We start from the raw sequence: 8,968 nt of genomic DNA on the forward strand, positions 1-8,968 counted from the left end.
ACATGATACTGTTCCCACCTAGCTCTCCACTGAGTGATTCACACTGTTGTTTTGTATGGAGAAAGTTAGAAAGATGCATCCCTGTAGCACAAGAAAGGGTTTCCTTTTGACTCATAGCCTTTCCTGGAAACCTGAATACCCGGTTTGACTCATATGAGCCCTACTAAATTGTATCATTGCATGCCCACCATGTCAGGGCTATCCAGGGCTTGTTGCCCACCATGTCAGGGGTATCCAGGGCTTATTGCCCACCATGTCAGGGGAAACCAGGACTTGTTGCCCACCATGTCAGGGGTATCCATGGCTTGTTGCCCACCATGTCAGGGGTATCCAGGGCTTGTTGCCCACCATGTCAGGGGTAAACAGGGCTTGTTGCCCACCATGTCAGGGGTATCCATGGCTTGTGGCACACTAATTGCCCCTTCACTATGTGCCTCTGTTAAACAGAAGTAGTTAGTAGGCTAGATGCTGTGATAAATACCTGTGGGTAGAAATGTTCATTATTTCTCAGTTTTTAACCGTCAGTGGATCCTTCCCCTCCGCGGTTTAATTTAACGACTTGCTCTTTAAAGCAGAGAGAGTGCTGGGTTCACGAAGAGGGGGGAATGAGTCTCCTACAAAGCTGCCCGTGATTCATATCAAATGGGCGTTAAGTGGCGCGCGGGTGAATTGGTGGCTGTGTATTAGCAGGAATAATAGCTCACTCAGTGGTGCATAACGACTCTCTCTCTCACACACACACACATACACGCACTGAGAGAGAGTGAGAAACCTAGAAATGCAGAAGTCTTAGTGGCTGTGTGACTGGAATGGTGTGACTGCACCATTTCCTGTCCCTCCAACCTCTTTCTCGTCCTTCTCTTTCATTAATCAGTGGCTTTTGATAAGCCTAAAATGGAGAGCCTGATAGGAGAGGCTGATAGGAGAGGCTGATAGGAGAGGCTGATAGGAGAGGCTGATAGGAGAGGCTGATAGGAGAGGCTCTCCTATACATTTACATTTACGTCATTTAGCAGATGCTCTTATCCAGAGCGACTTACAAATTGGTGCATTCACCTTATAGCCAGTGGGATAACCACTTTAAAATATATATATATTTGTTTTTGGGGGGGGTGGGGTAAGGGCGGGGTAGAAGGATTAGGCCCCATAGGCCCCGTGTAGCCCCGTGTAGCTCAGTTGGTAGAGCATGTCGCTTGCAACGCCAGGGTTGTGGGTTTCGATTCCCACGGGGGCCAGTATGAAAAAAAAAAAGTATATTTATATATATGTATGCACTCACTAACTGTAAGTCGCTCTGAATAAGAGCGTCTGCCAAATGACTCAAATGTAAAATGTAAAATGAGAGCCTGATAGGAGAGCCTGATGGAGAGCCTGATGGAGGGCCTGTTGGAGAGCCTGATGGAGGGCCTGATGGAGGGCCTGTTGGAGAGCCTGATAGGAGAGCCTGATAGGAGAGGCTGATAGGAGAGGCTGATTGGAGAGCCTGATGGAGGGCCTGTTGGAGAGCCTGATAGGAGAGCCTGATGGAGAGCCTGATTGAGGGCCTGTTGGAGAGCCTGATAGGAGAGCCTGATGGAGAGACTGATGGAGGGCCTGTTGGAGAGCCTGATGGAGGGCCTGTTGGAGAGCCTGATAGGAGAGCCTGATGGAGAGACTGATGGAGGGCCTGTTGGAGAGCCTGATAGGAGAGCCTGATGGAGAGCCTGATGGAGGGCCTGTTGGAGAGCCTGATGGAGGGCCTGATGGAGGGCCTGTTGGAGAGCCTGATAGGAGAGGCTGATTGGAGAGCCTGATGGAGAGCCTGATAGGAGAGCCTGATGGAGAGACTGATGGAGGGCCTGTTGGAGAGCCTGATTGAGGGCCTGTTGGAGAGACTGATGGAGGGCCTGTTGGAGAGCCTTATGGAGGGCCTGTTGGAGAGCCTGATAGGAGAGCCTGATGGAGAGACTGATGGAGGGCCTGTTGGAGAGCCTGATAGGAGAGCCTGATGGAGAGACTGATGGAGGGCCTGTTGGAGAGCCTTATGGAGGGCCTGTTGGAGAGCCTGATAGGAGAGGCTGATTGGAGAGCCTGATGGAGGGCCTGTTGGAGAGACTGATGGAGAGCCTGGTGGCAGGTAAAACAAAGGACCACACTTGTCTTGCGCAAATACAGATGCAGGATCTTAATTTGAGCCAGTTTGCTATAAAAAGTCATCGTGCAGCAACAAGAAATTTGAATTATTATGTGGATTATAATTTATGGAATTTTTTTGTAGGGGTTTATACATTTTTGTTAGGGCAAAACAAGTCTGACATTTTAAAGTGGAAAATACAAACGTTGGAAGCCTTTTTAAACCTCGAATACACTACAAGTTTGCATTTCCTGCTATGCAGGAAAATTCTCAGCAACAAAAGAGTGATCAAATTAAGATCCTACATCTGTACATGAACACGCCACAAATTCACCCTTTATTTAAACCTACACTAACAGTACACATGTACAGCCAAGTGTAACAAATCATATCTAGTACTTTGCATACAGGCCAGTTGAAGTCGGAAGTTTACATACACTTAGGTTGGAGTCATTAAAACTTGTTTTTCAACCACATTTCTTGTTAACAAACTATAGTTTTATCATACTATCCAGGTCTGTGCCCAAACAGTTTGAGCTCCTACTTCTAAAAATCCACCTTTCCAGAAATAAGTCTCTCACTGTTGCCGCTTGCTACAGCCCCCCCTCAGCCCCCAGCTGTGCCCTGGACATCATATGTGAATTGATTGCCCCCCATCTATCCTCAGAGTTCGTACTGCTTGGTGACCTAAACTGGGATATGCTTAACACCCCGGCCCAAACTAGATGCCCTCAATCTCACACAAATTATCAAGGAACCTACCAGGTACAACTCTAAATCCGTAAACATGGGCACCCTCATAGATATCATCCTGACTAACTTACCCTCTAAATACACCTCCGCTGTCTTCAACCAGGATCTCAGCGATCACTGCCTTATTGCCTGCGTCCGTAACGGGTCCGCGGTCAAACGACCACCCCTCATCACTGTCAAACGCTCCCTAAAACACTTTAGCGAGCATGCCTTCCTAATTGACCTGGCCCAGGTATCCTGGATGGATATTGATCTTATTCCGTCAGTAGAGGATGCCTGGTTGTTCTTTAAAAGTGCTTTCCTCTCAATCTTAAATAAGCATGCTCCATTCAAAAAATTCAGAACTAAGAACAGATATAGCCCCTGGTTCTCCTCAGACTTGACTGCCCTTGACTAGCACAAAAACATCCTGTGGCGTACTGCATTGGTATCGAATAGCCCCCGCGATATGCAACCTTTCAGGGAAGTTAGGAACCAATATACACAAGCAGTTAGGAAAGCAAAGGCTATCTTTTTCAAACAGAAATTTGCATCCTGCAGCACTAACTCCAAAAAGTTTTGGGACACTGTAAAGTCCATGGAGAATAAGAGCACCTCCTCCCAGCTGCCCACTGCACTGAGGCTAGGAAACACTATCACCACCGATAGATCTACAATAATCGAGAATTTCAACAAGCATTTTGCTACGGCTGGCCATGCTTTCCACCTGGCTACCACTACCCCGGCCACCAGCTCTGCACCCTCCGCTGCAACTTACCCATGCCCCCCCCCCCCCCCCCCCCCCCCCCCGCTTCTCCTTCACACAAATTCAGACAGCTGATGTTCTGAAAGAGCTGCAAAATCTGGACCACTACAAATCATCTGGGCTAGACAAGCTGGACCCTTTCTTTCTAAAAATAGCCTCCGAAATTGTCGCAACCCCTATTACTAGCCTGTTCAACCTCTCTTTCGTAACGTCTGAGATCCCCAGAGATTGGAAAGCAGCCGCGGTCATCCCCCTCTTCAAAGGGGGTGACACTCTAGATCCAAACTGTTACAGACCTATATCCATCCTGCCCTGCCTTTCGAAAGTATTTGAAAGCCAAGTTAACAAACAGATCACCGACCATTTCAAATCACACCGTACCTTCTCCGCTATGCAATCCGGTTTCCGAGCTGGTCATGGGTGCACCTCAGCCACGCTCAAGGTCCTAAACGATATTATAACCGCGATCGATAATAGACAGTACTGTGCAGCCGTCTTCATCGACCTGGCCAAGGCTTTCGACTCTGTCATCCACCGCATTCTTATTGGCAGACTAAATAGCCTTGGTTTCTCAAATGACTGCCTCGCCTGGTTCACCAACTACTTCTCAGATAGAGTTCAATGTGTCAAATCGGAGGGCCTGTTGTCTGGACCTATGGCAGTCTCTATGGGGGTGCCACAGGGTTCAATTCTTGGGACGACTCTTTTCTCCGTGTATATCAATGATGTCGCTCTTGCTGCTGGTGACTCTCAGATCCACCTCTACGCAGACGACACCATTTTATATACATCTGGCCCTTAATTGGACACTGTGTTAACAAACCTCCAAACGAGCTTCAATGCCGTACAACACTCCTTCAGTAGCCTCCTACTGCTCTTAAACACTAGTAAAACTAAATTGCATGCTCTTCAATCGAACGCTGCTGTCACCCGCCCACCCGACTAGAATCACTACTCTCGGCGTGTCTGACCTAGAGTGTGTGGACAAATCAAATCAAATCAAATCAAATTTTATTGGCCACATGCGCCGAATACAACAGGTGCAGACATTACAGTGAAATGCTTACTTACAGCCCTTAACCACCAGTGCATTTATTTTTAACAAAAAAGTAAAAATAGAACAACAACAAAAAAAGTGTTGAGAAAAAAAGAGCAGAAGTAAAATAGAATAACAGTAGGGAGGCTATATATACAGGGGGGTACCGGTGCAGAGTCAATGTGCGGGGGCACCGGCTAGTTGAGGTAGTTGAAGTAATATGTACATGTGGGCAGAGTTTAAGTGACTATGCATAAATAATTAACAGAGTAGCAGCAGCGTAAAAGGATGGGGTGGGGGGGCAGTGCAAATAGTCCGGGTAGCCATGATTAGCTGTTCAGGAGACTTATGGCTTGGGGGTAGAAGCTGTTGAGAAGTCTTTTGGACCTAGACTTGGCACTCCGGTACCACTTGCCGTGCGGTAGCAGAGAGAACAGTCTATGACTAGGGTGGCTGGAGTCTTTGACAATTTTGAGGGCTTTCCTCTGACACCGCCTGGTATAGAGGTCCTGGATGGCAGGAAGCTTTGCCCCAGTGATGTACTGGGCCGTACGCACTACCCTCTGTAGTGCCTTGCGGTCGGAGGCCAAGCAGTTGCCATACCAGGCGGTGATGCAACCAGTCAGGATGCTCTCGATGGTGCAGCTGTAGAATTTTTTGAGGATCTGAGGACCCATGCCAAATCTTTTCAGTCTCCTGAGGGGGAATAGGTTTTGTCGTGCCCTCTTCACGACTGTCTTGGTGTGTTTGGACCATGATAGTTCGTTGGTGATGTGGACACCAAGGAACTTGAAGCTCTCAACCTGTTCCACTACAGCTCCGTCGATGAGAATGGGGGCGTGCTCAGTCCTCTTTTTTTTCCTGTAGTCCACAATCATCTCCTTTGTCTTGGTCACGTTGAGGGAGAGGTTGTTGTCCTGAAACCACATGGCCAGGTCTCTGACCTCCTCCCTATAGGCTGTCTAATCGTTGTCGGTGATCAGGCCTACCACTGTTGTGTCGTCGGCAAACTTAATGATGGTGTTGGAGTCGACAACTACAAATACCTAGGTGTCTGGTTAGACTGTAAACTCTCCTTCCAGACTCACATTAAGCATCTCCAATCCAAAGATACATCTAGAATCGTCTTCCTATTTCGCAACAAAGCCTCCTTCACTCATGCTGCCAAACATGCCCTCGTAAAACTGACTATCCTACCGATCCTTGACTTCGGCGATGTCATTTACAAAATAGCCTCCAACACTCTACTCAGCAAATTGGATGTAGTCTATCACGGTGCCATCCGTTTTGTCACCAAAGCCCCATATACTATCTACCACTGTGACCTGTACGCTCTTGTTGGCTGGTCCTCACTACGTATTCGTCGCCAAACCCACTGGCTCCAGGCCATCTATAAATCACTGCTAGGCAAATCCCTGCCTTATCTTAGCTCATTGGTCACCATAGCAACACCCACCCGTAGTATGCGCTCCAGCAGGTATATCTCACTGGTCATCCCCAAAGCCAACACCTCCTTTGGCCGCCATTCCTTCCAGTTCTCTGCTGCCAATGACTGGAACGAACTGCAAATATCTCTGAAGCTGGAGACTCTTATCTCCCTCACTAACTTTAAGCATCAGTTGTCAGAGCACCTTAACGATCACTGCACCTGTACACATCCCATCTGAAATTAGCCCACCCAACTACCTCATCCACATATTGTTATATATTTTTTCTCATTTGCACCCCAGTATCTCTATTTGCACATCATCTCTTGCACATCTATCATTCCAGTGTTAATACTAATTGTAATTATTTTGCACTTTAGCCTATTTATTGCCTTACCTCCATAACTTGTTACATTTGCACACACTGTATCTATATTTTCTGTTGAATTTCTGACTTTATGTTTTGTTTTACTCCATATGTAACTCTGTGTTGTTGTTTTTATCGCACTGCTTTGCTTTATCTTGGCCTAGTCGCAGTTGTAAATGAGAACTTGTTCTCAACTGGCTTACCTGGTTAAATAAAGGGGAAATAAAAATAAATAAATAAAAGTCGGTTAGGACATTTACTTTGTGCATGACACAGGTAATTTTTCCAACAATTGTTTACAGACAGATTATTTCACTTATAATTCACTGTATCACAATTCCAGTGGGTCAGATGTTTACATACACTAAGTTGACTGTGCCTTTAAACAGCTTGGAAAATTCCAGAAAATGATGTCATGGCTTTAGAAGCTTCTGATAGGCTAATTGACATAATTTGAGTCAATTGGAGGTGTACATGTCGATGTATTTCAAGGCCTACCTTCAAACTCAGTGCCTCTTTGCTTGACATCATGGGAAAATCAAAAGAAATCAGCCAAGACCGCAGAAAATAAATTGTAGACCTCCACAAGTCTGGTTCATCCTTGGGAGCAATTTCCAAATGCCTGAAGGTACCACGTTCATCTGTACAAACAATAGTATGCAAGTATAAACACCATGGGACCACGCAGCCGTCATACTGCTCAGGAAGGAGACGCGTTCTGTCTGCTAGAGATGAACGTACTTTGGTGCGAAAAGTGCAAATCAATCCCAGAACAACAGCAAATGACCTTGTGAAGATGCTGGAGGAAACAGATACAACAGGAGCTATATCCACAGTAAAACGAGTCATATATCGACATAACCTGAAAGGCCGCACAGCAAGGAAGAAGCCACTGCTCCAAAACCACCATAAAAAAGCCAGACTACGGTTTGCAACTGCACATGGGGACAAAGATTGTACTTTTTGGAGAAATGTCCTCTGGTCTGATGAAACAAAAATAGAATTGTTTGGCCATAATGACCATCGTTATGTTTGGAGGAAAAAGGGGGATGGCTTGCAAGCTGAAGAACACCATCCCAACCGTGAAGCACGGGGTGGCAGCATCATGCTGTGGGGGTGCTTTGCTGCAGGAGGGACTGGTGCACTTCACAAAATAGATGGCATCATGAAGAAAGAAAATTATGTGGATATTTTGAAGCAACATCTCAAGACATCAGTCAGGAAGTTAAAGCTTGGTCGCAAATGGGTCTTCCAAATGGACAATGACCCCAAGCATACTTCCAAAGTTGTGGCAAAATGGCTTAAGGACAACAAAGTCAAGGTATTGGAGTGGCCATCACAAAGCCCTGACCTCAATCCTATAGAAAATGTATGGGCAGAACTGAAAAAGCATGTGCGAGCAAGGAGGCCTACAAACCTGACTCTGTTACACCAGCTCTGTCAGGAGGAATGGGCCAAAATTCACCCAACTTATTGTGGGAAGCTTGTGGAAGGCTACCCAAAACGTTTGACCCAAGTTAAACAATTTAAAGGCAATGCTACCAAATACTAATTGAGTGTATGTAAACTTCTGACCCACTGGGAATGTGATGAAATAAATAAAAGCTGAAATAAATCATTCTCTCTACTATTATTCTGACATTTCACATTCTTAAAATAGAATGGTGATCCTAACTGACCAAATACAGGGCATTTTTACTAGGATTAAATGTCAGGAATTGTGAAAAACAGAGTTTAAATGTATTTTTCTAAGGTGTATGTAAACTTCAGACTTCAACTGTACATATAATGTAGGACTTCCACACCACTTAGGTTCAGTAATGAAGAGCACTTCACCACTGACAATATTTCACTGGTGACAGGAAGGCACACAACACAGCCTAATTATATTCCTATGGAATCATCATTAGGATATTTATGAGGATGTATTGAGCTGTTATGATGCATCGACCCCGCTGGTGGATTATGAGGTCACTACTCAACAACATGGGTACATAACAGTGGGGTGGGTGGGGGGCTCTTTCTACCTGTCCCCTCCTCACCTCTCATTATATATTGTGGTACTGTCTCTTTCTCCCTCTCTCATCCTCTCTGTTCGTCTCTCATTCATCTCTCTCCTTGATGTGGATCTCTTTCCTCTTTCCCCTCTGTTTGTGTGTAGTTACTCTTTCTTTCTCTCCCTTTCTCTCGCTCCCTCGCTCTCTCTCCCCATCTCCCTTTCTCTCTCTTACTCTCTCTCCATCTCTTTCTTTCTCTCCCCATCTCTCTTTCTCTCTCCCCATCTCTTTCTCTCTCTCCCCATCTCTCTTTCTCTCTCTCCCCATCTCTCTTTCTCTCTCTCCCCATCTCTTTCTCTCTCTCCCCATCTCTTTCTCTTTCTCTCTCTCCCCATCTCTTTCTCTTTCTCTCTCCCCATCTCTCTTTCTCTCTCCCCATCTCTCTTTCTCTCTCCCCATCTCTCTTTCTCTTTCTCCCCATCTCTTTCTCTCTCTCCCCATCTCTTTCTCCATCTCCCCATCTCTTTCTC

Source organism: Coregonus lavaretus (genome assembly GCF_964263955.1).
Source record: "Coregonus lavaretus genome assembly, chromosome: 3".
Taxonomy (NCBI): domain Eukaryota; kingdom Metazoa; phylum Chordata; class Actinopteri; order Salmoniformes; family Salmonidae; genus Coregonus; species Coregonus lavaretus.